The 27,446-nt window shown below is 41.3% G+C and overlaps 2 protein-coding genes across 5 annotated transcripts in view; both read left to right on the top strand.

Annotated features, from left to right (window-relative positions):
* LOC129129568 (TLC domain-containing protein 5-like) overlaps positions 1-27,446 on the top strand; it is a 180,645-nt gene that overhangs the window by 16,123 nt on the left and 137,076 nt on the right. The window lies entirely within an intron of this gene.
* The window catches only part of ARHGEF12 (Rho guanine nucleotide exchange factor 12), an 89,030-nt gene that overhangs the window by 3,424 nt on the left and 58,160 nt on the right, over positions 1-27,446 (top strand). For 2 of the 4 annotated variants that reach the window (XM_077190077.1, XM_077190076.1), the window contains exon 1: positions 20,403-20,545. The exons of the other annotated variants lie outside the window; for them this stretch is intronic. The gene's annotated coding sequence lies outside the window, so the exon portion shown is untranslated. Of the gene's footprint in view, positions 1-20,402; positions 20,546-27,446 lie in introns of those variants that run through there. 4 annotated transcript variants of the gene reach the window in all.

The raw sequence follows: 27,446 nt of genomic DNA, 5'->3' as shown, positions 1-27,446 counted from the left end.
TATATATAATTTTATATACATTCTACACAAAAATTTATATGTAAATATAATATACATTATATAAAAAGATATAATATTTATTTATAATATTTATATAAATATATAAATTTATAAATTATAATATATATATATATATTAGAATTTATATATAAATATGTAAATTAGGAGTATATGGATGGCCATTTCTGATGCTGTTTTGCAGCCAGGATGATAAATGATGATTTTATTAAGTCCCCTACTTTTTTTTTTTTTTTTTTAAATTTTATTTTTGTTCTCTTTCCCAGGAAAGTTGAATGGATTTTAGTGTCTGGCACTGCTGAAACACACTCAGGCCAGTTCATATCTGAGTGTGTCTGGGCTCAGTCTCTCTGTGGACTAAATCTTAACCCAGCTAGTTTTGGTTATGCTCAGATGCTGTTATCAGAACTCCCAAAGCAGCATCGATTTCTGGTGTCTTTTCCTTCAAGTGCCTTCAGTCTGGAGGGAAGGGAGTGCCTGGGGGAGTGGGGGGATATCAGGCATTAAACAAAAAAGGCAGAGCAGATGTTAAAGGCTCCTGGGGATGAAATGTCTGTTCTGAGTCGGTGGAGGAGCTCCTGACACCACTGCTCCCTGTCAGCTTTTGGGGAAGCACCTAAAGGGTGCAGGCAGACAGAAAATTATCTCCTAAAGAGCACTTGAGGCTTAAAAAGGCATCAGCAGAGCGTTCTCCAGGAGAGCCATGGTGCCTTGCACGGCTGCTGGGTGGTTTGAGGGAGTTAAACACTGATTTAACTTCCCCTTCTTTCCCTCAGGATGTTCTTTGACTTTGTCAGCTGCTTTTTTTTCTTTTTTTTTTCCTTCATAGTCCTGGTGCCCATTGGAGCATATCAAACTCTTCATCTGCAGCCTTATTGCTCTGCTCCTTTATGTTTGTAAACATTTACACCCTCTTCATTTAATCCTCCCTTAGCTGTGCTGTATTTGTTCAGAGGCCTCCTAAGGTGGCGTTTGTCTTGCTGAGCTTAGGAACTCTCTGAGGCAGACACCCCTGAGCTGCTCATCTGGCTCGACTTGATCCTTAGTGCAAGGAAATCTTCACATCCAGGGCACCTTTTATTATCCTAAAGGTGTCTGACATCAGTCAGGTGACTGAGCTTCATCCAGCTCTGCATTTAGGTGAGACTTCCCATATCTTTTAACCCGAAAAAAAAAAAAAATCTATTTTTGGCCGCTCGCTGGTGCTGGGTTGGGTTTTTATTGCTGGGTGCTGTTTTTGGTGGGGGGATTGCGGATTTGAGTCCATCCGTGAGCGGCTGAGGGGTGGCAGGCAGCTGGGCAGGGTTTGTTGGAGGAGTTTTCCTGTTTCTGCTGCAGTGTGCCCACATTCCCTGCCTCTGGAGCTCTCCTGGCCAGCTCTGGGCGTTGCTGTGTGCTGTGCATGGCCGAGTGAGATAAGGCCTTTATTCTTCCCAAGGCCACGCTGGGGCCAGGCTGGAATTCTGAAATTCAGCCATTTCCAGCCTCTGCTTGGCCACCAAAGGCCGGCCCGAGCTCGGCTGTATCCTGTTATGACACTGAAGAAACATTTGTGTGCCATTAATTTTTTTTCACTCTCGGAGTTAACTGTATTTTTCTTCCTGTCGCCGTTCCAAACACACTTCAGGGTTGAGCAATTGCACGGCTGCAGGACTTGCTTTATGTTTCATTCTGTTTATTAAAGGCCAATAAAAGAAAGGAGGCTCTTGCTTTTTGCAGGACCTCGCTGAGGAACTGGTGACTCTTCTCTGCAGTTGCTTGCAAATGAGTTTTATTTATAACCCTGCTGTAGTTTCTGTTGCTATGATTGGAAAACAGCAGAGGTAGAATTTACACATAATTACCCTTGAGAAGTTTTAATTGGTGATTTGCTCCTGACTTGGTATTAAAATAGACTCTAATTGTTTCTTATCTGCCTTAGATGCACTTTCCCTGTCTCTGGCTCTTTGGAAGTCCCTGTAGTAAATGGGAATTCTTGGACTGTATGGTGGGGAAAAAAGGATTTTATTTCTTCCAGCAGGGTAAGAACTGCACAGAAAGTCACATCTTAGTTAGATGTCATTGTCATGCATTTTTTAAATTAGTAGAGTTAGTAAAATCCAGTATTTATGGAAAATGGGCCGCAGCATGGCATCTAAGGATTAAAAAGAATAATAGTCTTTGAGTGGGGCTTTTCATCATTGTGCCTTGGCTATGTTTGGAAATTAGCAGTTGACAGAGTCTGTGCATAAATTCCTGTTTTATTCTGCTGTCCTTGAGGCTGGCAGAGGAGAGGACTGTCTGGGGTGTTTACTGCTGGCTGGGACACAAATGCTACCACTTGATGTTGCATAGTTTATTAGGGCTTTTACTGGAGACAGGAGCTGAGGTGAGCTTGATTTTCTAGTTTTGAGTAGAGCTGTGGGCGTTGTGATTATTTGGGTGGAGGCAGGAATGATATTTCATCTGCGAGCCCAATTGTATAATTCTCCCTGTGCACAGAACTCCTGTTAATGGCACTTTAACATTTCAAATGGATGAGTTAGGAAAGGGACCAGGATGTTGGCTCCTTCCATTTCGGATTTTCAAAATTCCACATCTACAGGAATTTAGCAGCAAAAAAAAAAAAAAAAAAAAAAGACTCAGTGCTGTCCTAGCTTGAGAAGGAAGGTGCAGCTTGCCCTTGGAGCTTGCTGAGGTTCACTGGTGGGATTTGTGGGTGTTCACTGGAGTCCTTTGGCTTCCATGACCTGTGTGGGAGGAGAGCTCCTTGGTCCTGGAGGGTGACAGCAGCGAGCGCGGTTGTCCTGCTGGAAATCAAAGAGCCCTCTGTTCCCTCTCACAACTGCTCTGGACCTTGCTGTACAAGTGATGGTTTTGTAGAAGCAGTGATTAGTGCAAAGTGGTGTTTTGTTGTAGAAGTAGTGATTTAGGCACTGGAGATTTCTGCAGTGCATCCTGAGGCTGTTGAGTGCATTGGTGAATTTGCCTGGGGAAGGTGGCACACACACCTGTACCTGTTATTTTCCATATTTCATGGCTAGACACCAGGATCCCTGTTATTTTCCATATTTCATGGCTAGACACCAGGATTATTTGGTTCTTTCCTGCAGTGGGGTCTCGCAGTGAGTTTGTGCCTAAAGAATTTGAGCAGCTTCAGTGGCAGCTCCTGTTTTCCCAAGAAGCTTTGGAGTACAACCAACAGGAATTTTGAAATGAACTGTTGCTTTCCCATTTTTCCTGCAGTATTTTGAGCAGTACCCTTTACCTCTCATGGTTAGAATCCTCAGCCCCACCTGGGCAGCCCTGTGTGTAGTTCTGCAGAGTGTCTCAGTGTTTGCTTTGGTCTGGGGCTGAATTCTCCACTCCTCCTCGGGGTGGTCCTCGGGGTCACCAGGGAGAAATGTTGGCTGTGCTGCTTGGAAGATAAGCTCAGCCTCTTTCCTTGAGCCTTATCCTGCAGGTTTCTCCCTGAAAACCTCTTCCTTCCCTCTGAAAATTAGCAGTTGGAGATTTATTAATGAATCCCATTTGTATTATCCTCGTTTTTCTAGTGGATATATTGCTTAAAAATGCTTCTTGTAGCATTCCAGATATTCCTCTGCCTAAGCACTCCCTCTGATATTTTATCTGCTTTGAGATAAGCAGATTTTCCTGTGTAAGAGATGTCAATAGCACTAAGAGAAAATGCATATTTTCAGGTAGGTGATGCTGTGTTCTGTGGCCCTGCTCTGGATAATTATTAGGTTTAAAGAATAAAAGTCTTAGTTCATGTCTCAGCTTGATTAAACGAAGGGTCAGGAGCCTGGATGTTGGTAATATCTCAACATCAGAAGAGAGGGCTTAAAATAAGGACAGGAGAAGCAGCAGCAAGGGAATCAGTAAAATGAAAAGGGATGTAAAATGTGCAGTGTTTGATTAAGAATGCAAAAGGGATAAAATACAAGACAGGATACATACAAAATAGTAACAGCACACTTAGAAAAAGACAGGAAGAAGCGACGTTTACTCTTTTTTCTTTGAAAAGAAAACATGTAAAAATAAATACATTAAAATGACAGGAAAAAACAGCGTCCTTATGTTTCAAATGTAAGCAAAGTATAAATAGTAAAAGCCAAACAAACAGTGTTCAGCCTGTGACATTCACAAATCGTCTGGATGTTTTGTTATCACCCTGCATCCTTTCCTTGAGGATTTTCAGTGTTGTGTCTGTTTGACTTCTGAGGCCCATGGGCAGGAACCCTTTCTTGCAGCCTGATGGTAAATAAGAAACATTGCTGTTTACATTTGTTGGCAAACACTTCAATGTGATCCTTTGGGGCTATTTTAAGCTCTGTTTTGACAAGGCTGAAAGGTCTGGGCTGGGATGTTCGGTGGCAAAAGCGTTTCATGGAATTGCTGTGGCACTGGCAAAGATCACAGCACAGGTTTCTGTGCTTGGAATAGTTCTGGTGTGGTGTGGGTCATTGTCCTGTCCATCCCTGGGATGCTGTCAGCTGTCCTGGCAGGAGGGACACGGTCACAAGTGGCACTGGGGCTCAGCTCTTCCAAAAAATAAACCTTTAATGGGCAGGGAGCAGGCTTGGGTAAAAGTTGAACTGCGTGAATTAAGCAGCAAGGCCTCTCTTGGTGCTACAAAGAGGCTGAAATGTTCAAAACCTAAGAGGGAATCTCCATGTTCTGGCAGCTCTTGGTTGCTCTCAGTTGGCACAAGGGCTGTGGCTGCAAGGGCAGGACTCAAACTGGTTTTACTCCTGAGCTCTTGCAATGTGTTTTGGAAATTTTCAGGGATATTGGTGGGAATCTGAATTTTGTTCAGGTGCTGTTCCTTATTGAACCTGTGAGTAGCAGCACAATGGACTCTTGTCTGTGTGAGAAGCTGCTCCTGAATTTACTTGCAGGCAGTGAATCCTGGTTTGTGCTATCACCTGCAGCCCTGGGTGACTTCCCAGGTGGAATCAGTAGCCTAAGAAGAGTTGAACACTCTTTTCTACAGTGAGCTGCAGTGCTGGAGAGGGGCCTGGAAGACTTAGGTGGGACCTGGATTGACCTGAGCAAGCATTTCCCAGCGTGGAAGGAGGAAAAGCCCCATGTGTTTAATGGAGCACCAGACTGATGTGAGACAGGCAGAGGACTGGGAGTCCACCACTCCCATAAACATACAAGCTTCAACCTGCAGGCTCACCTGAAGCATCTGATGGCTGCTTGAAAGTCTTTTTTAGCCTGTTATGATAGTGGCTGTTGGTGCAGCTCCTTGGCAGCACTTCAGACAAGGCGTCTCCTCTGAGTGTGGCACCGCTGCCTTTCTGCTGTGCCCAGATGCAAAAAGGGGGTTCTGCTGCCAGAAAAGGGATGGAAAACGTGGAAAGGGAGAGAATTCAAGGAGGGAAGCCATAACGAGCCAGCAGAGAGAGGAAATAGGAAAAAGCTGCAGTGCAAGACAGGAGAAATCAATAGGAAGTGAGTGAGAGGGAGAGAAATGGTGGCAGCTGCCAGATAGGAGAGAGGTTTCCTGCCTGCCCCAGGGCCAGGAGCTGCTCCTGGAGGGCAGAGAGCCCTGACAAGGCAGGAGCCCCTTCAGAGCCTGGGAGTGCCCCTCTGGCTCTGGAGGAGGCTGCCCTGGGTGGCAACAGCTCCCCTGTGGCAGTGTCCTGATAATTCCTGTTCTTCTGGGAACAGCAATTCCTGTTCTTCTTTCAAAGCTGCTGCTCACAAGCACGAGCACAGCGTTGTTTTCTGCTCTGTGTCAATAGGATTTTTTTGTTGTTGTTGTTGTTTAATCATAATTATTATGGTGTCCTAAATGAGGCAGTGACCTCAGCCAAAAGCAAGCTGCTGTTCTGGGGATTTAAAAGAGGGATTTTCCCTGCTGCTGCAGACTCTGTCCTGACTGAGGCAGCAGCATCAGCTCTGGCAAATATCCAGGGGGAGCTGCAGTAGAGGAAAGTGGATTTATATCATTCATATCATGTGGGCTTCCTAAATGTGAGGATGGGGGCACTCCTGGTGTGCCAAGGCTAAAAGAGATCTCCTGGTGCTGAGGTGCAGCTTTGCAGTTGGTTCCTGTCAGGAGGCACCAAATGATAGGCTGTGGTTTGCCCTGTGGTCTGGGGAGTGGAAGTGGTTCCTGTGGGCACAGATGTGATCTGAACAAACCAACAGCCTCGGTGGCTGTGCTGGGGAAGGTGCTCAGGGATCCTGCACAGAGCCCTCTGCACTCCTTGTGGGGTTTGCTTTGCTGGGAGGATGTGTTGAAGGCTGGAGGGTGCCCAAAGGAGCACCTGTGCAGGTGCTGCTCTGCCCTGAACCATCAGCAGGAAAGGAAAATACCTTGTAATAATTCAGAAATAATGTAAAGGCAAACACCTTGCAATAATTCAGAAATAATGATCTAAGAGAGCAGAGCTCTCTAGGTCATTACTCCCTAGAAATATCTGGATTATCTCTTTAGATATCTGATCTCTAGGTTTAGATACTTCAGTGCTGGGTGATTTGATTTGATACTGGGAATTGGTAAATATTGTTTGCCAAGCACAGCAGCCCCTTTGAGGACAACTGAAAGCCCCAAGTTTTACACTCAGGTCACTCAGGTTATGGAAACTGCTGTGGGAATGAAATACTGAGGGGGAAAAATAGGTAAGCACGTGTTTCTTGCAGTATATCTTTCTGACATCTGATATCTAGATATCTCATCTCCTTTAGAAACTTCATTGGTGTAAGAGTTTGATAATACTGGGAATTGGTAAATATTATTTGCCCCTTTGAGTACAACTGAAAGCCCCAAGTTTTACACTCAGGTCACTCAGGTTATAGAAACTGCTGTGAGAATGAAATAGTGAAGGAAAAAAAGGCAAGCACGTGTTTCTTGCAGTATATCTGTCTGATATCTGGATTTCTGATCTCTTTGGATACTTCATTGCTGGGTGATTTGGTGTAACAGTTTGGTAATACTGGGAATTGGTAAATATTATTTGCTCCTTTGAGGACAACTAAAAGACCCAAGATGGTCCCTCACATTATGGAAACTGCTGTGAGAATTAAATAGTGAGGGAAAAAGGGGAAAAAAAGGCAAGCACTGTATCTTTCTGAGACATGGCATCTAGATATCTGATCTCTTCAGGTACTTCATTGTAAGAGTTTGATAATATTGGGAATTGGTAAATATTATTTGCCCCTTTGAGTACAACTGAAAGCCCCAAGTTGGTCCCTCACATTATGGAAACTGCTGTGAGAATTAAATAGTGAGGGGGGAAAAAAGGGGAGAAAAAAGGCAAGCACATGTTTCTTGCAGTCTGGAAAGCTGCAGGAATGTTGGTGCTGGCTGTAAATGCTGCAGTGGTGTTTACTTTGGACGTTAACCAGTGCAGCTTCAGCTGAATGTATGGCACAGCACGGCCTGACCTCCTCTCCCTTCCCTTGCAGCCGCTCATTATCAGCTCTCCCACTCCCAGGGACATCCAGCAGCTGCTCTTTGGTGTCTGCACCTGCTCACCCCTCACCTTGGCCTCCCTCCCTCCTGTCCCCGGGGCTCCTGGCCCTGCCCATGCAGGCGCAAGCCCAGGTTTAGGGCAGGAAAATCCTTTTTTGGTGGCAGGGTGGATGGCATTGCCTGTCTGGGGGCCAGCAGGAGGGGACAGGCCCTGGGTGCTGCTCTTCCTCCCCCAGAAGCAGAGAATTCAGCTTGGCTGGGAGGGGGAGAGGAAACAGCTTTGCAGCAGTTTTGGGCTGCCTGGAAAACTCTAAATCCTCTCCCTGGAATTCAGCCAGATGAAAAGAACCTGGCCCTTCCAACTCCCTTTTAAATTTCTCTTATTTTTGTATTTTTAAACATATTTTTTATATTTATTTTTATTTTTTATATTTTTATTTTTTATATTTTTATTTTTTATATTTTTATTTTTTATATTTTTATTTTTATATTTTTATTTTTATATTTTTATTTTTTATATTTTTATTTTTTATATTTTTATATTTTTATTTTTTATATTTTTATTTTTTATATTTTTTATATTTTTATTTTCTATATATTTTTATTTTCTATATTTTTATTTTCTATATATTTTTATTTTCTATATTTTTATTTTCTATATTTTTATATTTTTATTTTTTATAATTTTATATTTATATGTTTTTTATATTTTTATTTTTTATATTTTTATATTTTATTTTTATTTTTTGTCTTATTTTTTAATTCTTTATTCTTTCTTTTTTTATTTTTTATTTTTTTAATATTTTTATATTTAATTTTTAAAATCTATATCTGTTTTTATCATCATCCCAGCTCCTGGGAGGTGGCTCAGCTGAGCTTCCTCACAGGAACATCACAGCAACCCAGAATCTGCTGAAAATTTTTTGCTCCATCTGTCGCTCTCCATATCCACAGAAAATGGCTCCTTCACATCTCCAGATTGATTCTTAGGATACTGATGGGATTTGATCAGCAAAGGTCTCAAGAAACTTAAAGTTTACACTTGAAATAAGTTGGTTTCCCTGTTTTTTTTATGGGGGAATCTGGCTGTGTTCTGGCCCTGGTAATCCAGGCACAATCCCTGGGAATATATATTATAAATTTAATTTTGTGGAATATATTCCCCCCCAAATAAATGCTGCTGTGGAGTGTATATAGGGATTTAGAGTTTTCCTTTCTTTGATTCTTTTTGTTTAATTAAATGCCTTTTAGATCAAAAAGCTTGCCCCAAAAGAGCATTTCAAAGAAGGAGAAAAATAACAAAGAACATGCAAATAATGAGGTGGGGTTTGTTGTTCTTTTTTTCTTTCTGTTAAATAAAAAAGGTAGTTTGTAATTGGTTTTGGGGATGAGCACAAAGGGACTCTGGACACTTCAAACAAGGACTATGATTTGTTTATTTAAATTGTAAATTTCAATGTGAAAACCTCTTCATCTTCTCCTCCGAGTTGCATTTGGATCACCTTGCTGTGGCAGTAAATTAGAATAAATGTAAAATCCAACTGTGAGGAGCTGTGTGGCAGTGAGGAGCCCTCTCCAATACCTGGGATTTTAGGGAATTCTCTCTCACTTGTGCTGAGACTGGTGGCAGCATCCCTGGATCTGCTCCCCAGTTCCATGAAGATGTGCAGGAGGAAATGCCCAGCAGAAATGAATTTTGTCTGTAGGCTCTGCCCCTCTCCCTCTGTTCCATCACGTGGAGATGTTTGCTTTAGATTAAAGCCCTGCTCTGGCATCCTGGAGGTTTCCCTGCTGCAGCAAATACCTTGGGAGGAGTTACCTTACTGAACTGGGGGAAAACTGCATTTCCCTGTGCTTTGATAGCACTGACATTCTGCTGCTGACCAGGGCTTCATTTTCACATTTACAGGTTTCTTTTCTGTAAATGGGCTGTCTTGGACCGTCTCAGTTCCTTAATGCTTCTGGTGAACACATGGATGCCTTTTTATGCTATATCCAAAAAGAGCAGCATAACTCGCTTCAAAAAATTAAATCCAAGTTGCATTGGCTGGAGGTGCTCGGCAAAATGGAAAAACTTGTTGCAGTGACTTCTTATAATCTTGTCCAGCTGTGAATGGCACAGCACATGGGTGTTAAAGACCTTAAATATTTAATAATTTAATGCACTCAGCACTGACATTCTGCTGCTGACCAGGACTTAATTTTTACATTTACAGCTTTGTGGGATTTTCAGAGACCCCCAACGAAGGGAGGAAGGAATGATGAATCTGACTCCATGTTCTCAGAAGGCTAATTTATTGTTTTATGATGCTATATTATATAAAGAATACTATACTAAACTGTACTAAAAGATACAGACAGAAGGCTAAAAAGATAATAATGAAAACTTGTGACTCCTTCCAGAGTCTGACACAGCTTGGCCCCAACTGGCCATTAAATAAAAACAATTCCCAGCAGAAAGTAATGAAACAATCACCTGTTAGTAAACAATGCCCAAACCACATTCTAAAGCAGCAAAACATAGAAGAAAATCAGATAATTGTTATTTTCATTTTTCTCTGAAGCTTCTCAGCTTCCCAGGAGAAAATCCTGGACAAAAAGGTTTTTGGACCATCTCAGTTCCTCAAGCTCAGCTGCTGGTTCTGGTGCTAACACAACATTTTGTTCATCCTGTGAGATGTGGGCAGCTGATGGGTGATGAATGTGTCTGGTTGATACAGAGGAAATTGGAAATGAAAGGTTGTTTGGGCATTTAGAGTTTGCCAGGACAGCAAACAGGGAGAGAGTTGTGGTTTTTTTAGGCATGGGTGACTCTGATCCAGCTGCTAACAGCCATAACTAATTCAGCTTTCTGTAGGTGAGCTGTGTGCATGCTCTGCTAAAACAGAAATTATAACAATAAATGTTGTCTATTCAATGGATAATTCAATTTTTGTAGGTGAGCTGTGTGCATGCTCTGCTAAAACAGAAATTATAACACTTCATTTTATCTATTTGATGGATAATTCAACTTTCTGTAGGTGAGTTGTGTGCATGCTCTGCTAAAACAGAAATTATAACACTTTGTGTTACCTATTTGATGGATAATTCAACTTTCTGTAGGTGAGCTGTGTGCATGCTCTGCTAAAGCAAATTAAAACACTAAATGTTGTCTATTTGATGGTCAAATGTTACCTGCAAAGCAGGCACTGGGTTAAAATTTCCCTGATTTCTGTTTGATGGATAATTCAACTTTCTGTAGGTGAGCTGTGTGTATGCTCTGCTAAAACAGAAATTATAACACTTCATTTTATCTATTTGATGGATAATTCAACTTTCTGTAGGTGAGTTGTGTGCATGCTCTGCTAAAACAGAAATTATAACACTTTGTGTTACCTATTTGATGGATAATTCAACTTTCTGTGGGTGATCTGTGGGCATGATCTGCTAAAGCAAATTATAACACTAAATGTTGTCTATTTGATGGTCAAATGTTCCCTGCAAAGCAGGCACTGGGTTAAAATTTCCCTGATTTCTGTTTGATGGATAATTCAACTTTCTGTAGGTGAGCTGTGTGCATGCTCTGCTAAAGCAAATTATAACACTTCATGTTGTCTGTTTGATGGATAATTCAACTTTCTGTAGGTGAGGTGTGTGCCTGCTCTGCTAAAACAGAAATTATAACACTAAATGTTGTTTATTTGATGGTCAAATGTTACCTGCAAAGCAGGCACTGGGTTAACATTTCCCTGATTTCTGCCCTGCTGAGGAGCAGGAAGCACCTCATGTCCAGCACAGTACAAATATATGATGAGTAAAGAATAAAAAATTCAGGTGAATCAGCTGCCAGGCCCCTCAGAGGAGGGGCAGTGAGCTGTGTGAACCCTCCTGCTCTGGAGTCTCAAACCAGGGGCAGATGCAGGAGTTAAACAATAAAATTGGAGTTAAACAATAAAATTGGAGTTAAACAATAAAATTGGAGTTAAACAATGAAACTTCCTGGCAAGGTTTGAAACCTCCCTTTCCTCCCTGTGTGTGCCTTTGGTGCTGGGCTTTAGGGGAAGGGGAGATGCAGAGCCCTGGAAAAGGCTGTGGGTTATCCCAATGTTGGCTGGAGAACAGAGTCAAAAATAAAGTGAATTTTGGGGGACATAAGCTGGTGTTCTGCTCATTAACAGTACCTGGAAACACTGGCAAATCTAAATTTGTGTGTTTTTTGTTGTACTGAAGCGGTGGTAAAATAAAACTATGTTTTAATGCATTAAAAAATAGATTTATGCCTTTTCAGAGGCTGGGGCTGTGAGTACAGGTATTGCTAAATTGCATTTTTACTTGGGTTTTTCTTCCCTGCTTTTTGAATTTGGGTCTATAAGGCTGCAGGTGTGGGATGGAATAATGATAAAACCAGTCCTGACTTGTTCTGGGGTCAACATTTCGATGTTTGATCCTGTCCTTGAGTCTGTTTATGTTTTGTACTGTAAAACTGGGCTGGGATGAAATTTATGGTGAATTAAAAAGGACCTGCAAAAATTCTTTGGAAAGAATAAATGAAGGTCTGCCCCTCCCTCCCTGCTTCTTGACAAATAGTGAGCAGTTCCTGGAGTTTTACAGGCCTGGAAGTATTTACTGCTGACAATTCCCTGCCCTGGAGTGAAGCACAGCAAGGTATTGAGTGCTAAATCCATGGAATTGGTGCTGGGTTTTTTCTCCCTCTCTGAATTATGACACAGATTTAACAACTGGGGTCAGTTTGCTGTGAATGAAATGGATTTTGCCTTAGCAAATGGAGTTTCCCAGCTCTCATTGCTCTCTTTTCAAGTTGTCAGCTATAGAATAATGACTTTTTTCTAATTTATGCTGTTTTGGCATGGACTCAAGTTTGCATTTAGTGGCTGGCATAAATATTATATTTTAGAGCTGCTTTGGGGGGGGGCTTTTTTTTTTTTTTTGGTCAAACTTACTGGAATTGGTTGAACTTAATTCAATGACAGGATAAGCAAAAATTTGTTTAGATAGGCTGTTCTGAAATGTTTCATGCCTTCTAAAATGGTTCATGGTAAAAGATCAAGGAAGGAAACTCGGTGACCTTTTCAATGCAGCTCCATAGAACTCATTTTCCTATGCCAGAAGTCAGCCCAGACAATGAAACTGAAAGAGGGTTTTCTTTCATAGAGGATCTTTCATGTTTTGCTTGTGCAGATTTATTTTTTTTTTTTAATCACAGATTTAGCAGACTTCACAGCTGTCTTTTAATCAGTTTCCATATTTGTACCAGAACTTTCTTATTTTAATTACTGTCTGTAGAAACCATTCAGCTGCTTGTTGGGTGACACAGTCGAAAATGATAATTTTCTGTAATTCTTTTCTTGGCTTAGATCACTCCAGTAATATCTATTAGCAGCAAATGCTCGGAGTTAAAATTCTGTGCTGAAAGTTTTAATGATTCAGTGTTCTCTTTTATTTTTTAATTTTTTTTTAGGGCTGATTTTAAAGCACTTTGCTGAGGGTTAATGCAGCCGTGCATTAAAAGCAGACAGCTGTGCTTCAGCCTTGTAATGATTGACTCTAAGCTGGGTTGCCAGTCTAAGCCTAACTTTTGCTGAGCTGGGCTTTTTGCTCAGCTGCCTGCAGCCCAGGAGGTGGTTTTGTCCAGAGCACAGGATTCAGGTGCTGAATCATCCTAAAAAATAAATTGAGTTGTAGCTCCAGCAAGAAAGTTGATTTTCCCACCCACTCACTTGATCACTTATTGCTTTTTCCCTTGTGGGTAGTACTTCTGCATGGCATTTAATCTTTTCTATCTTCTGTGCCTGCTTGAATTTGAATTTTCCCTGGCATGGTGCAGATGCTGTCCTCAGGTTTCATTCAGTGACTGTTACAGCCCATGATTGTACTTGAAAAATTGAGAGCTTTTCTTAAGGCACTCTCATCTCCATCCTAAAAACATTTGCTTACCTCTTATATAATCTATGAGTATAATAATCTATGAGTATAATAATCTATGAGTATAATAATCCATAAGTATAATAATATATACCATAGAAAATATATAATCTAGAATATATTATATTCACATTATATATATTCATATCTATAATATTATGCATGATTTATATTTACAATTTTATATAAAAGTATATATTATATAATATGAAAGTATATTAAAAATAAAAATATATAAAAGCAAAAATAATAGAAATAATAATAATAATAAAATAGAAAAATATAAAAGCAAAATAGTTGAAAAAATATAGCAAAATAGCTGAAAAATATAGCAAAAATAGTTGAATAGTATATAGCAAAATAGTTGAACAATACTGAAAGTTTGCAGGAATTCTGGCTTGTGCTTTGCCTTCCTGAATAAGTTGAATGTGCCAAATATCTGTGATATTTTCTGTGCATCCCAAGGTGTCACTTCTTCGTTAAAAGAGGAATTCTGGTGCTGATGTAAGGCAGAATGGCTGATCTGAGCAGCATTCCCTCTTCAATTGTCCATCTCCATTTTACTGCAAAAACAATTTCCTGTTTCTGAACCTCAGTTTTTTGTTTTCCCAGCGAAGTTCCAGTAATTGAAGGAGCTGAGGTAATGAAGGGTTGGTCTGTGTGAAGCAGTGGCTTTGGAAAATGATTATTTGAGCTGCTCTAAGCTGTCCTTCAGCTCAGCTCCTCTGACTTGCAGAAATTCCTGAGAGGGAGCTGCTGTGTCTTCATCTTCCACTGCCTCTTATGTAACCCAGCATAGCTGGGATACTCACATCAAATATTAACTCATTTCTTCATCAGGTTGTCTCCTGCTCTCCAGAAAACATAACCCAGAGAAAAAAATTTCTTAGTCCTTTGCTGCTTGTAGAGCAATGAGAGGTTTTGAGACAACACACAGACTCTTTTTTTTGATGGAGAAAAGAAAATTTTAAATTCCCCACGCTTGATTAAAGTGCAGTTGTGTGCCTCTAACAGCTTCATGGCTTTTTTGGGATGTACTGAGAGAGCAGGGCAGGATTTTCGTGCTTGAAAAGACTCAGGTGTTTCTCAGATGTGTCTGAAAGGTGCAGGCCATTGGGTGGGCTCTGAGTCCTTGCTGAAATATGTCAGATTTCTTACATTTCTTCTTGTCTGTACTTTAATATTTACATATTCTCTCAAAAAAAGCCCCAACCCATAGCAGTCTTCTGCTAGTTCCTGTTTATTTAGGATGTGTGGGATGGACTTTGTTCCTTGATATAAAATAGGAGGAATGAACATTATGAGCCTAAAGAAAAGGGAGAGAATGAGGGTCAGTGCTAATGCAAAGCTCTGTGGAGTATTTGGATATTTTGATGGGGAAATTGGGCAGCCATTCTCTCACTGAGAATTTTTGGGGCTAATAAAAAGTGTTGGCAAGCTTTTTATTTATTGATGTGATGTTTTATAATATTAGGGGTTCACTGCTTGAAAATGCCTGTGTCCATCTATCCATATCCTGGTCTGCATGGAATTCTTTACCAATAACAGATTTTTTCCATCCATACCTGATTGAATTTCCCAGAAATTCTGAGTGAGGTTTGGCCTCTCTAAGCTGCCAATGCCCCATGATGGAATCCCAGCCTGGGCTGGGTTTGGAGGGACCTTTGGGGTGATTCTATCCCATGGGCAGGGACACCTTGCACTCTCCCAGGCTGGTCCTGGACACTTCCAGGGGCAGTTCCCACATCCCAAACAGGATCCTGGGAATGTGGGGAGCTGAAGGCCGAGGATTTCCTGGCAGGGCTCCCCCAGCCCTGCAGGATGGGATGTGCCACACATCCAGGGATGCTGGATCCTCCTGGATCCTTTCCACAGGGGTGGGGACTCCATTCCTCGGGGAGCGCTCGCCTCCCGCCCTGCGCAGCCCTGGGAAGTTCTGGGAAGTTCTGCTTTTCCCAGGCCTGCTCCTTGCTGGGGGAAAGGTCTGGAAATTCTGTGTAAATATTTACCAAAGGCCAGCCTGGCCAGCACAGAGCTGGGATTGAACCAGGGGAGGAGCTTTGCAAGGAGGAGGGAATTCCTTAATCAATGCAAAATATCGGGGGCCAGAATTGCTGTTCCTTGCACGGAGATCGAAGAATTCTGGGATGTTCAGGCCTGGAACTTGTGTGATGTTTTAGAAGCGCTTAATTTTCATTAATTTTATTATTTTTTACTCTAAACAGGCAAAGACAGCTCTCTAAAGAGGGTTGTGACCATAGCCCAGCCTGAGCAGCACAGGGCTGGGGTTGAATGAGTGGTGAGGCTTTGCAAGGAGGAGAGAATTCCTTAATCAATACAAAATGTTGGAGACCAAAATTGCCCTTCTTTGTAATGAAGGATGGAGCACAGAGATTGGAAAATGTTGGGATATTCAGGCTTGGAACTTGTGTGATGCTTTAGAAACACTTAATTTTCATTATTTTTATTATTCTTTGACTAGGCCAAGACAACTCTCTAAATCACTCCTTATTCCTACTCCATCTTTCCCATGTTCTTAGGAGAGATTTCTTTTATAATTATGTATTTTTTTCCATACTTTTTCCTTATCTTCCTTCCCTGCTGTTGTCCAGGACTGTAGAAATCCCCGTGGATTTAAAACAGTGATATTCCATTTCCAGTCCTTACCACTTCTTGGCTATCTCTTAATTTCTCCTAAAAACCTGATTGCATCAGACTTTCTTGCTTTTTATGGTCATTTTTTTTCCCCTCCTCCAAATTGTTTTCTTATTAAGTCCTGTGACTGAGCGTGCTGGGGGAAGGAAATCTGGGAAATCAGAGTAGGAAGCAAGACAGAAGCTTCCATTCCTGAATCTTTCTTGTTTTTCCACTGTTTCCTGGCAGCTGTGTTGGTTTGCACTTGAAAGGGATGTATTGTGTTGCTTTCTCCCTAAAACTGTTGATAAAATAGAAGTAAAAATTAATCCTCTCATTTTTTAAAGTTAATTATTTCCATAAGCAAAAAAAAAAAATTGCAGACGACAGTTAAGCCTTACATGACTGTGCCCTAAAGTCCTTTTTTAAAATATTAAATGTTTTTCCTGATGGACTGAAATTTCATTTGGATTCTTCAAAGTCTGTTTGACTCCTTTGTAAGAAAGAGGAACTGCAATATCCATTTCTGACCCTTTTAAGCTTGTTTTATGGTACAAATGCATTTATTTTCCCAAGTGCTCATGCCAGCAACAGAATTGTTATGTTTGAGGGAATTGAAAATGTCCCTTCTGAGTGAAAAGCCTTGAAGCATATTCCTTTTGGATTCCTGGTTCCTCCTCACTGACTTTAATGACTTCAAGTTAAATATTTTGCAAGAAAATTTAAAATGGATAAATTTGAGGGTCTTTTTGCAAGTATTTTATATATATATATATATATATATATGTATATATATATAAAACACGTCTATAAAAGACAGAAATATGTAAAAGACATAAATAAGTAGATAAAATATGTAAAATAATACATAATACTCTATAATGTTTTATGTATTTTTATGATTGTAAAGCAACCTGGAACCTTAAATTGGTGGTAGGGGTAAACTGAGACAGGCAGCTGGGAAATGTGAATTTGCTCTGTACACAGAAGGAAATAGGAAATATCAATGTTTTAACCAAAATATCCTTTAGTAAGTTAAGGTTTATTGGTCTTCCAGATTGTCCCATCTGTGTTTCACTTGATAATGAGAAGCATTAGGGAGAAAAAATGTGGAAATGTTTGATTTTAGACTGTAACCCAAGTTTAAAAATACCTCTGTTTTGACACCCTCAGCAGAGGCTGTTTGGTGCATGTGATTCTCACTCAGGCATGAATAATAAACTGGGATTTTCAGCCCCTTTTCCCTGGTTTCATTAACTCTGTGATTCCACAGCGGTTGAAAATCCCAATATTGATGATTTTTTCCCTTCCCAAGGATTGTGACAGGAATGTTCCTCTGAGGATCTGAGCTGATCCTGGCCTGGCTTTCTCCTTCCCTCTGGTTACCATTTTCTTCTGGACAGCTGACATTTTCTGATTTGTGAAATTCCTAGAAAATTGAGGAGCTGGGCAAACGTTTCAAAATAGGAACCAATGAGACAGAGGCCTCTGCTATTTCAAAAATGATAATGCATGCCACTGGGAAAGGGAGAAGCATGGAAAATACAAGTTCTGGCTGGGAAATGATTGCATGGAGCAGGGAGATGGAGGGGTAGGAGTTGATTTCTTTGGCTTCCTGTCTTTTGGGTAATTGCAGCCTTGCTGCAGTTGTGGCTTGGAGATGATGTTTGGTACCAGCATCCCTTGGACAGGCTGAAAAATTTGGTCATGAGAACTGAGGAAATCTGAAAAGAAAATAATCTGAAAAGAAAATAATCTGAAAAGAAAATAATCTAAACAGAAAATAACTCATTAATATATTAAAGTGGTTTGCTGCAGTTTCATTTTTTAATTTGGGAAAGGGGGGAAAAAAAAGCAGAGTTCAGTGAGGAGGAGTGTAATTCAAATCAGCTCACCAGAAATGAGTTTGGTGGAGTTCTCTGGGGTTTATGGCAAGGACTAAAATAGAGATCTTGGTTTTGCCTGCTCAGTCTGTACGTGGCACTCTGGCTGGTTAATGGAGAGCTGGAGCCCGGGGCGTGCTCAGCCCTGGTGAGATTTACATTAATCAAACACAAACAGACAGCGTAGCGTGAAGAAATTTCTGTCCAGCACCGCTCCCAAACTTCATTAGCTTATTGGGGCAGAAAAAGCAAACAGCCCCTTCACCCTGCAGCCCTTCCCTGGGGCTTCACCACTCCAAAAACCTCAGAGCCCGCCTGGTTTGAGCTCCGAGGTTGCCTCTGTGCCTGGCAGAGAGGGGCAGACTGGTATTTGCACACAGGGAAGAGTGATGAGCCTGACCCCATGTTCTTAGAAGGCTAATTTATTATTTTTGGGACTTGTGTGATGTTTTAGAAACACCTAATTTTCATTAATTTTATTATTTTATGACCTATAATATATTAAAGAATACTATACTAGACTATACAAAGAATCCTGAGAGGATACAGGCAGAAGGCTGAAAGATACGAAAGAAAAACTTGTGACTTTGTAGAGCCTCGACACAGCTTGGCTGTGATTGGCTCATAAATCAAAACAATTTCCAACTAATATAGAGTAATACACTCTAATATAATATAGAGTAATATACTCTAATATACTCCATGACCACCTCTGTCACAGCCTCCTTTCTCTTAATGGTACGTGCATTTTGCTAATAAGTAAAACCAATTTACTCTATCACTAATATAGAGTAATACTTGATTACCTATAGATCAATCTATAATCTCTAATCTCTAAACATAATCTATAATGTCTGTGTTAGATAGATGGTTATTACTCTGTATTACTCTATATTAAATTCTCTATAACCATCTCTGTCACAGCCTCCTTTCTCTTAGTGTTATGTGTATTTTGCTAATAAGTCAAAACAATTTACTCTATAACTAATATAGAGTAATACTCTATATACTCTATAACCTATAGATCTATCTGTAATCTGTAATCTCTATATTTATAATCTCTGTATTAGAGATGGTTATTACTCTGTATTACTCTATATTAGAGGAATACTCTAAAATTCTCTATAACCATCTCTGTCACAGCCTCCTTTCTCTTAGTGGTATGTGTATTTTGCTAATAAATAAAAACAATTTATAACTAATATAGAGTAATATACTCTAATACACTGTATAACTATCTCTGTCACAGCCTCCTTTCTCTTAATGGTACGTGCATTTTGCTAATAAGTAAAACCAATTTACTCTATCACTAATATAGAGTAATACTCTATCACTAATATAGAGTAATACTCTGTATACTCTATAACCAACTCTGTATTAGAGAGGTGGTTATTACTCTGTATTACTCTATATTAGAGGAATACTCTAAAATACTCTATAACCATCTCTATTTTATATATAATACATAAATTTATATACTTCTATATACATATTTTATTTCTAATTTTATATATTATTCATATTCATATTATAAATACTATATAATATATATTGCATAACATAAATATAATAGTACATAATATAAACATAACGATATATAATATAAACATAAATGTATAGGATACAATAATATATAACAGATATATTCATGTTATAGATATGAATATCTATAATTTTAGATATTATTTGTATTTACAATTTCATATTTATAATTTCATATATAAAATTTTATATACATATATATAATATCTATTTATAGTCTATATATAATAGACTACTATATACTCTCTATATATGTATTTTATATAATATATATTTACAGATATATTTAATATATATATATGCATATATATGTGCATGCATTTCTATGCACGCATATAGATGCACACAAACCAAGCATATCCATAAATATAGAAATATAGATAAATATTTTTCAGCCCCCAGGACAGCTGGAAAAGCTGAATTTTGCTATCCCAGCTCTCTCTCTGCTGCTCTGGGCTGCTGCTGCCTGGGAGGAGCTGGGACAGGAGAGGATTAGGTTAAATATAAAATAGAAATATTAAATAACATGATATAAAATATATAAAATAGATCTTTATGTATATAAAAATACATATATATACATATATATATAAATACATATATTTGTAAATAAATGTATATATATAATAAATATATTAAATATATTAAATAGGTAATATATATTTATATATTATATATTTATACAATATATTTATATATTATATATTATGTATAATATATGATATAATATATATTATATATAATAATGTTTCTATATTATATATATATTTAGATATTATGTGTGTGTGTGTATATATATATATATATATATGCATATAATTGTATGCACACCCATAGATGCTCACAAAAACCAAACACATCCTCAACTATAGCAAATACAGATAAATATTTCCAGCCCCGGCTGCTGCTGCTGCTGCCTGGGAGGAGGAGGAGGAGGAGGAGGAGGAGGTGGGACAGGAGAGGTGGAGTTTCCTCGCTCCCCCCGTGGTCACTGAACGATCCGCGGGTTCCTCCCGAGGATCCCCGAGCCTGGGAGCCCCGGAGGCTCCAGGGACGGGAGGATTTGGGATCAGAGCTCCTCTGCCTGCCATGGCCCTTTGGGATGTCCCTGCTCAGCTGCCCCTGGCGTGTGGAACAGGTAACACTGAGCCTTTGTTTCCCTGAGCCAGGACTACCTGCCTTGGGTGCAGAGCAGAGAAAAAGGATTTTTCCTTTAGTATCTACTGGGAGGGGAGATTTGTCTCCTTTTTATTTTTTTTTTTTGTCTTTCATCTTTTAATAGCTACTATGCAAACCTGAGTTACTCCTTTGTGGTTTTGCTGTGAAAATGGCCAGTTTAATGTGTTTGCTGTGGAAATCTGTGTCTTGGTGGCTGAGCTGAAGAACAAAGGTTTTGACAGCCTGGAAAGATGCTTTGGATGTAGATGCTGGCAGCTCTCCCTTCTTTCCATTTCCCAGTAATTCCATACCAGAGCCTCCTCACCAGCCACAGGGAATGTGATTTTTGATAAGTTGATATTTTATGCATGTTGATGTTAAATTAGCTGCTGGTGCTCAAGCAACCATCTCTTGAGTGTTTTGGGTGGGGTTTATTTTTCTGAATACATTTTTCACTGTTTTATTTGGTTTTTATTATTTTATTGCAAAGTGTTCTAAAATTTAAACAAATTGTATCAGTCCCAGTGATGGTGTGGACAGATTTGAGGCAGTGTTGATCCAGTGACAGCCATCAGCACTGAGAGAAAATGCAGTGTTTTGTACTAATAGATGAGATTGTGATGTAGAAAGGCTTTGAGATGGTGAGGGGATTTGTTGTTTATTTTTTAATATAAATATAAATACAGCCAGTGAGGGCTGGCAGTTGTCATCATGCTGCATGATGAGGGGGAGGCACCAGGAGCTGAAGGTGTCACTGAACCCAGTGGGGGAGCAGCTCCAATCTGGCATTGCTGTTTCTGCTACCTTGGTTATCTCCAAACCCCTTCCACTTATTTTTTTGAGAATTTTGCTGCAGTCACCTTTTAGCAGCTGGGAGCTTTCCTGACTAAATATTTGTTTGGATTTTTTTTTTCTTTTTTTTTTTTTTTTTTTTGCTTGTATTTTAATGTATTTTACAAGTCCCAAGAGGCAAATACTAATACAAACACATCCAGAGACCTATTAATAGCTCTGGGTTTGACTCACAGGCTGTGCTCAGGATCTTGAGCCATTTTACAAAGAGCTTCACTCCTGGATTTTTATCTTCCATTTTACAGTGGAAAAAACAGGGCTTGATGTTGCTGAGAAATCCTAATCCTGTGTTCTGCTCCACTCCTTCCCAGTCAGTATTTCTGGATTTTTGCTGTAGTTTAGATGGTGGGGAGATGAAATGGGAAGGAGCAAAGCATGCCACAAATGCCTGTGTACATATTTTCCCTCCTCGTGCAATGTGTGCTATGTGCATCTTTCCTCTCGTGTTTTATGGGCCAGAGCTGCATTTATGGCAGAAATAATAGGTTTGCATATCCCAGAAGCCTCTTTCTTTTTCTTAGGGCCATTGAAACAACTGAGATAGCTTCAACTCCACACTACAGCACTGCTGATCTCTTTATAACTGAGCTGACATCACATTTGCTTTTTTTGGAAAACTGCAATGTATGGTGGAGAAACTTTCCGTGGATGCTTCTAAAATCTGAGGGAATGCTGGGACAGAAACCCTGCAGGGAGGTGTGGAAAGCCAGCAAGGTGAAATGCTCATTTAGTTGCATACTTGGAATTTAGGCTCAAATAGTTTGGTTGCCCTTGGTGTTTGTATCTACAGGAGTAAAACTTGGGCAGAATTAGCTGTGAAGGACTAAGAGCTAAAAATACACTGTACAGGTTAAGCAACACTGTGGTAATGATTTCTTGATTCTCTCCGTGCTGCAGCTTTCCTTTGTAAAGTTGTGGATCCAATTTTTCCCTTGGTGTAAATTAAGCCACTGGGAGCACTTTGCCTTTGGGTGGTTTTAGACATATTAACTGTAAATTAGTTTATGGCAGCTGGGAAATATTTAGAAGCTCTGCAGAGGTCAGAGGGGTGGATGTTGTCTGCACATCCCATGCAGAATGGGTGTAATTTGGCCAAAGGTTCATCAGTGAGTGGGAGAAGGGAAGGCAGGGCTGGAAATGCTTTTGGGTTGAGTGTCTGCTTAGCTTTGAACTCATAAACTGCTGCTTCTGACGAGCAGGCAAGTCTTGGTTTACATTTCCAGAGCAGTAAAGGCACGTGAACCTCTAAAACAGCCTAACGAGGGCTGAAGGGAAATTTAAATGAAGGCAAGGTGCCTGCTGACCTCGTTTGTCAAAAACTTAATGAAACTTTTGGGGTGTGCAGCAGGGCAGACAAGCTGATAATGCCTCTGGAATGTGTAAATCCATGGGGGGAAGTGCTGCTGATGTTGTCAGGGGAAATCACAGAATCCCAGGGTGGACTGGGTTGGAAGGGACCTTAAATGTCAGCCAGTCCTATGGGCAGGGAGACCTTGCACTGTCCCAGGCTGCTCCAGCCTGGCCTTGGATCCACCACAGCTGCTCTGGGCACCTTGCACCCTCCCTGGGAATAATTCCTTCCCAATATCCAACCTCACCCTGCTCTCTGTCAGTGTGGAGCCATTGCCCCTCACCCTGTCACCCCAGCCCTTGCCAAGAGTCTCTCCACCTTTCCTTCAGCTCCTGGAAGGCCACAACGAGGTCACCCCAAAGCCAGCCTGGACAATCCCAATTCTCCCAGCCTTTCCCACTTTGAAGAATCCCAATTCTCCTCCAGCCTGGACAATCCCAATTCTCCCATCCTTTCCCACTTTTGAATAATCCCAATTCTCTTCCAGGCTGGACAATCCCAATTCTCCCAGCCTTTCCCACTTTGAAGAATCCCAATTCTCCTCCAGGCTGGACAATCCAATTCTCCCAGCCTTTCCCAATTTTGAATAATCCCAATTCTCCTTCAGGCTGGACAATCCCAGTTCTCCCATCCTTTCCTCTGCTCACCTTGGTGGCCACATTAAACCAGGGAAAGCTGACAATGCTGAGGAGCACAACAGCTTGGCCTTGTCACTTCTTTAAAACATCTTTTGAAAGACACTCAGGAGGAATAATAAATTTATTAGTATTTATCCATCTTATTATTTGAAAATAAATGCATTATTATTTATTTATCTTACTGCAGGTTCTTTAGTACACTCTCAATACTTCCAAGCCATGGAGGTGTGCTGTTCCTGTGCCAGGCAACTGCACTCACTCCCCAGAAATGTGAACTCTGGGCCAAATACTCCTCTGTGCCTCTGAACCTTGTACATATATTTGCAAAACTTCAAGCTGCCTAATTGGAGCAGCATTATGCTATTTTGAAAGCTACATTTCCAGTTGTATTACGTGCACTCTGTGTTGGGGATGGGTTTTTTTTTTTTCTCCTTCTCCTCCCTTTCTAATTGCTGTCTTTTGCTGTTTTTAAGGACTGTTTCCACACCAGGCTCGTTGCTGGTTCATAACAACCACAAGCTGGGTATGGCATTAATAAGGAACTAGGCTTGGTGCCTAATGAAATGCAAAAGCAGCACGAGTGATCCCAGCCCTGGCTGGGTGTGTGTGTGTGTGTCAGGTGAAAGCAAACCCCGTGGCACTCCACAGCTTTGGGTCTCTCTGCTCTGCTCAGGAAAAGAAAATTGGTTTATTCCTTTATTTTTTGGGGCAGTTCTCTGGGAGGCTGTTGCAGACGCCGTGGAGGAGGAGCTGCCACCGAGCCAGCTCTGCCTTCTGCAGTTATTGGCAAGCAAAGCAAACATTTCATTTCCCTGTAATTAGCTGCAGTTTAGGGAGGGCAGGTTAATTTGGACTCCACGCCCTGTCTGTGCAAGAAACCCCAGTGCTGGATTTGATTCTTTCAGGCTCTGGGCAAATGGGTTGAAAAGGATTTTTCAGAAGGGAAAGCTGGAGGAGTGAATCACAACAAACGTGTTCTACCCCTCTTCCTTCCCTTCTTCCAAATAGCAAAAGCTCAGGATGCAAAGATGGTGTGAAAATGTATTTATGAGATGGTGTGAAAATATAATTATTATATTAAATTGGATATTTTGGGGCTTTTCTAGTATGGCCAAACCACATATTTCAGCTTTTCTTGCTACAGGGAAGCTTGAGCTCTCTAGGCCTGGGAATATTTGTCTATGGCCTACTTCAAAATAAATAAATGAGTGAGAAAATTGGGTCATAACTTCTGAAATCACAAGCTTGACCTTTCTCCTGTACCTGGTCACTTGCACTAAATGGGTCATGCAGTCAAAGCTTGGAAAGGAACAAATCCTGAATGTTTCTTTCCTGCTGTGTAAATTTTGTGTAAATTTTTGTGATAATAACATTTTCTAGAAGTCTTTTTAGAAAAACACCTTGGCCTCTTTCAGCATTTGCGGTGTTTAATTTTTTTTCCATTTCGAAGCTGTCAAATTTTTCTCTGCCAGAGGTGGAAACAGAGATTCAGGAATTTGTAAACAGTCACGTTGGGAAACTGTAGGAAATCACCTGGGATTTGGCAGCCTCCATTCCCCACCAGTTTCTGAGAGGGTTTTGTGCTTGCTCTGAGTGGCCAAACCTTCCCCCTATTACTCCAATCTTGCTTTTAGGCCGAATCTAAAGGCAGCATTAAGGAAACACGAGCAGCCTGGTTTATTTATGTTCCCTCCAGTGCCCCCTCCCCAGTTTTCATTAATTTGGCCGCTTGCAGCCCCTTGTAGGGATATTCAACAATAAATGGCCTTGTGTGACAGCTTCAGGGCCTGCAGAGGGAAAGCTGCTGCTGCTTCTGAGCCTTGGAAATCAGTCAGGAGTGGCAGAACAGCTCTGGCTGCTGGAAATGTCCCTGTGCCCTCCCCTTTGCAGAGTTTCTTGGGGACTCAGAGTTCTTGCAGGGTGCTGGCCCGAGCAGCAGAGCAGCACAAAGGGCACATTGAGATGGCTGCTGGGGAAGCCCTCCTTCCCTGCCTGCCCAGTAAATGCAGCTCTTTCTCCATGAAAAGCCCTGACATCAGCTCTTGGAAAAATCCAAGTGCTTGTGTCATGGAAAATAGCTGAGGCACTTGCTTGGGCTGGGAGTGAATGGCTGAGCTGTGGATGGAACTTCTCTGGAGATGCTTTTCTTCCTTTTCTGAGGGACTGAAACCCTTCCCACCTCAGGGCTTTACAGGGAAGGACACTGAGCAAAGAGCTGCAGCTGCCTGCAGTAAACCCAGGGTTGCCTCCTTATCATTTTTACAGGCCATAGGATGATGATGCATTCCTGTGTCATCAGGAAATTCCTTGTGTGGAGGCAAATCTCCGAATTCTTGCTGTTTGTTTTATGGAAAAGATTTATCTTTGCATTCTGTTTTTCTTCCATAATTTTAAGCTGGTTTCTTTTTCCTCTTTTCTTGCTCCCTTCTCATACTGCCACCTTCTCTTCACCCCTCTTGATGAATCCCTCAACCACAAGAATGAGAGAGGAATCTGTATATAGAGATTTAATTTTTTAAAGCTCCAAGAGGAAGCTGTGAAGGCAAAGCACCAGTGAAATTCGCCTTCCCTGTAGAATTCGCCTTCCCTGTAGAATTCGCCTTCCCTGTAGAATTCGCCTTCCCTGTAGAATTCTCCTTCCCTGGAATTCTCCTTCCCTTCTCTTCACCCCTCCTGATGAATCCCTCAACCACAAGAATGAGAGAGGAATCTGTATATAGAGATTTAATTTTTTAGAGCTCCAAGAGGAAGCTGTGAAGGCAAAGCACCAGTGAAATTCTCCTTCCCTGTAGAATTCTCCTTCCCTTCTTTTCACCCCTCCTGATGAATCCCTCAACCACAAGAATGAGAGAGGAATCTGTATATAGAGATTTAATTTTTTAGAGCTCCAAGAGGAAGATGTGAAGGAAAGGCACCAGTGAAATTCTCCTTCCCTGCAGAAATACCTCCCTCTTGGAGCCCTGACCCTCCCCATCCTACAGATGGGACTTGCCAGCCTTCCAGACTTTGTTTTTTTTATCAAATTCATCTTAACCCAGTGTTTTGCTCAGCACGTTGGTTGCCATGGCACCAGTCCCTTGCATTGATCCATCCCCTGATCCATCAGGAAATATGCTGATGGGCTCTGTTGGCTACTCTGCATTTTCTCTCCTGAAAGGAAAATGGAATGGCATATTCTGGTTATGGCTGGAGACATTAGTGGCCTGAAAAATGATAGAATATCGAGTGGGAGGCGTTTGCTGATGTTTTATTGAGGCAAATGCAGCACTGGGGGTGTTCAGGGGGGTTTGGCACACAAGGTGTTGGCTCTGTGGGCTCTCCAATCACTTCCCTAAATTTCCCATGTTCTTTTCTGAAGGCTGCACTCCTGCCCATGAGCTGTCAGCAGTGCAAGGTCAATAATGCCAGGGAGGATTCCTCCATGAGTCACGGTGTCAGCTGCGCTGCCTCGGACTCCCACAAAAATAACACAGAGCTCGCAGTGCCTCCCTCCCTCTGCCTCCTGCAGGTCCCAAAAATCCATCCCTGGGCTCTGCCTCCCTTGCTCTGCCTCCTTGCAGGTCCCAAAATCCATCCCTGGGCTCTGCCTCCTGCAGGTCCCAAAATCCATCCCTGGGCTCTGCCTCCCTCGCTCTGCCTCCTTGCAGGTCCCAAAATCCATCCCTGGGCTCTGCCTCTTGGAGGTCCCAAAATCCATCCCTGGGCTCTGCCTCCTTGCAGGTCCCAAAATCCATCCCTGGGCTCTGCCTCCCTCCCTCTGCCTCCTTGCAGGTCCCAAAATCCATCCCTGGGCTCTGCCTCTTGGAGGTCCCAAAAATCCATCCCTGGGCTCTGCCTCCTTGCAGATCCCAAAATTCCATCCCTGGGCTCTGCCTCCTTGCAGGTCCCAGAATTCCATCCCTGGGCTCTGCCTCTTGGAGGTCCCAAAATCCATCCCTGGGCTCTGCCTCCTTGGAGGTCCCAAAAATCCATCCCTGGGCTCTGCCTCCCTCGCTCTGCCTCCTTGCAGGTCCCAAAATTCCATCCCTGGGCTCTGACAG

The sequence above is a fragment of the Agelaius phoeniceus genome, chromosome 23 (genome assembly GCF_051311805.1).
Source record: "Agelaius phoeniceus isolate bAgePho1 chromosome 23, bAgePho1.hap1, whole genome shotgun sequence".
In the NCBI taxonomy this organism is placed as follows: domain Eukaryota; kingdom Metazoa; phylum Chordata; class Aves; order Passeriformes; family Icteridae; genus Agelaius; species Agelaius phoeniceus.
Note: the sequence above shows the minus strand (reverse complement) of the source record. Positions and strands in the feature narration are given on the sequence as shown.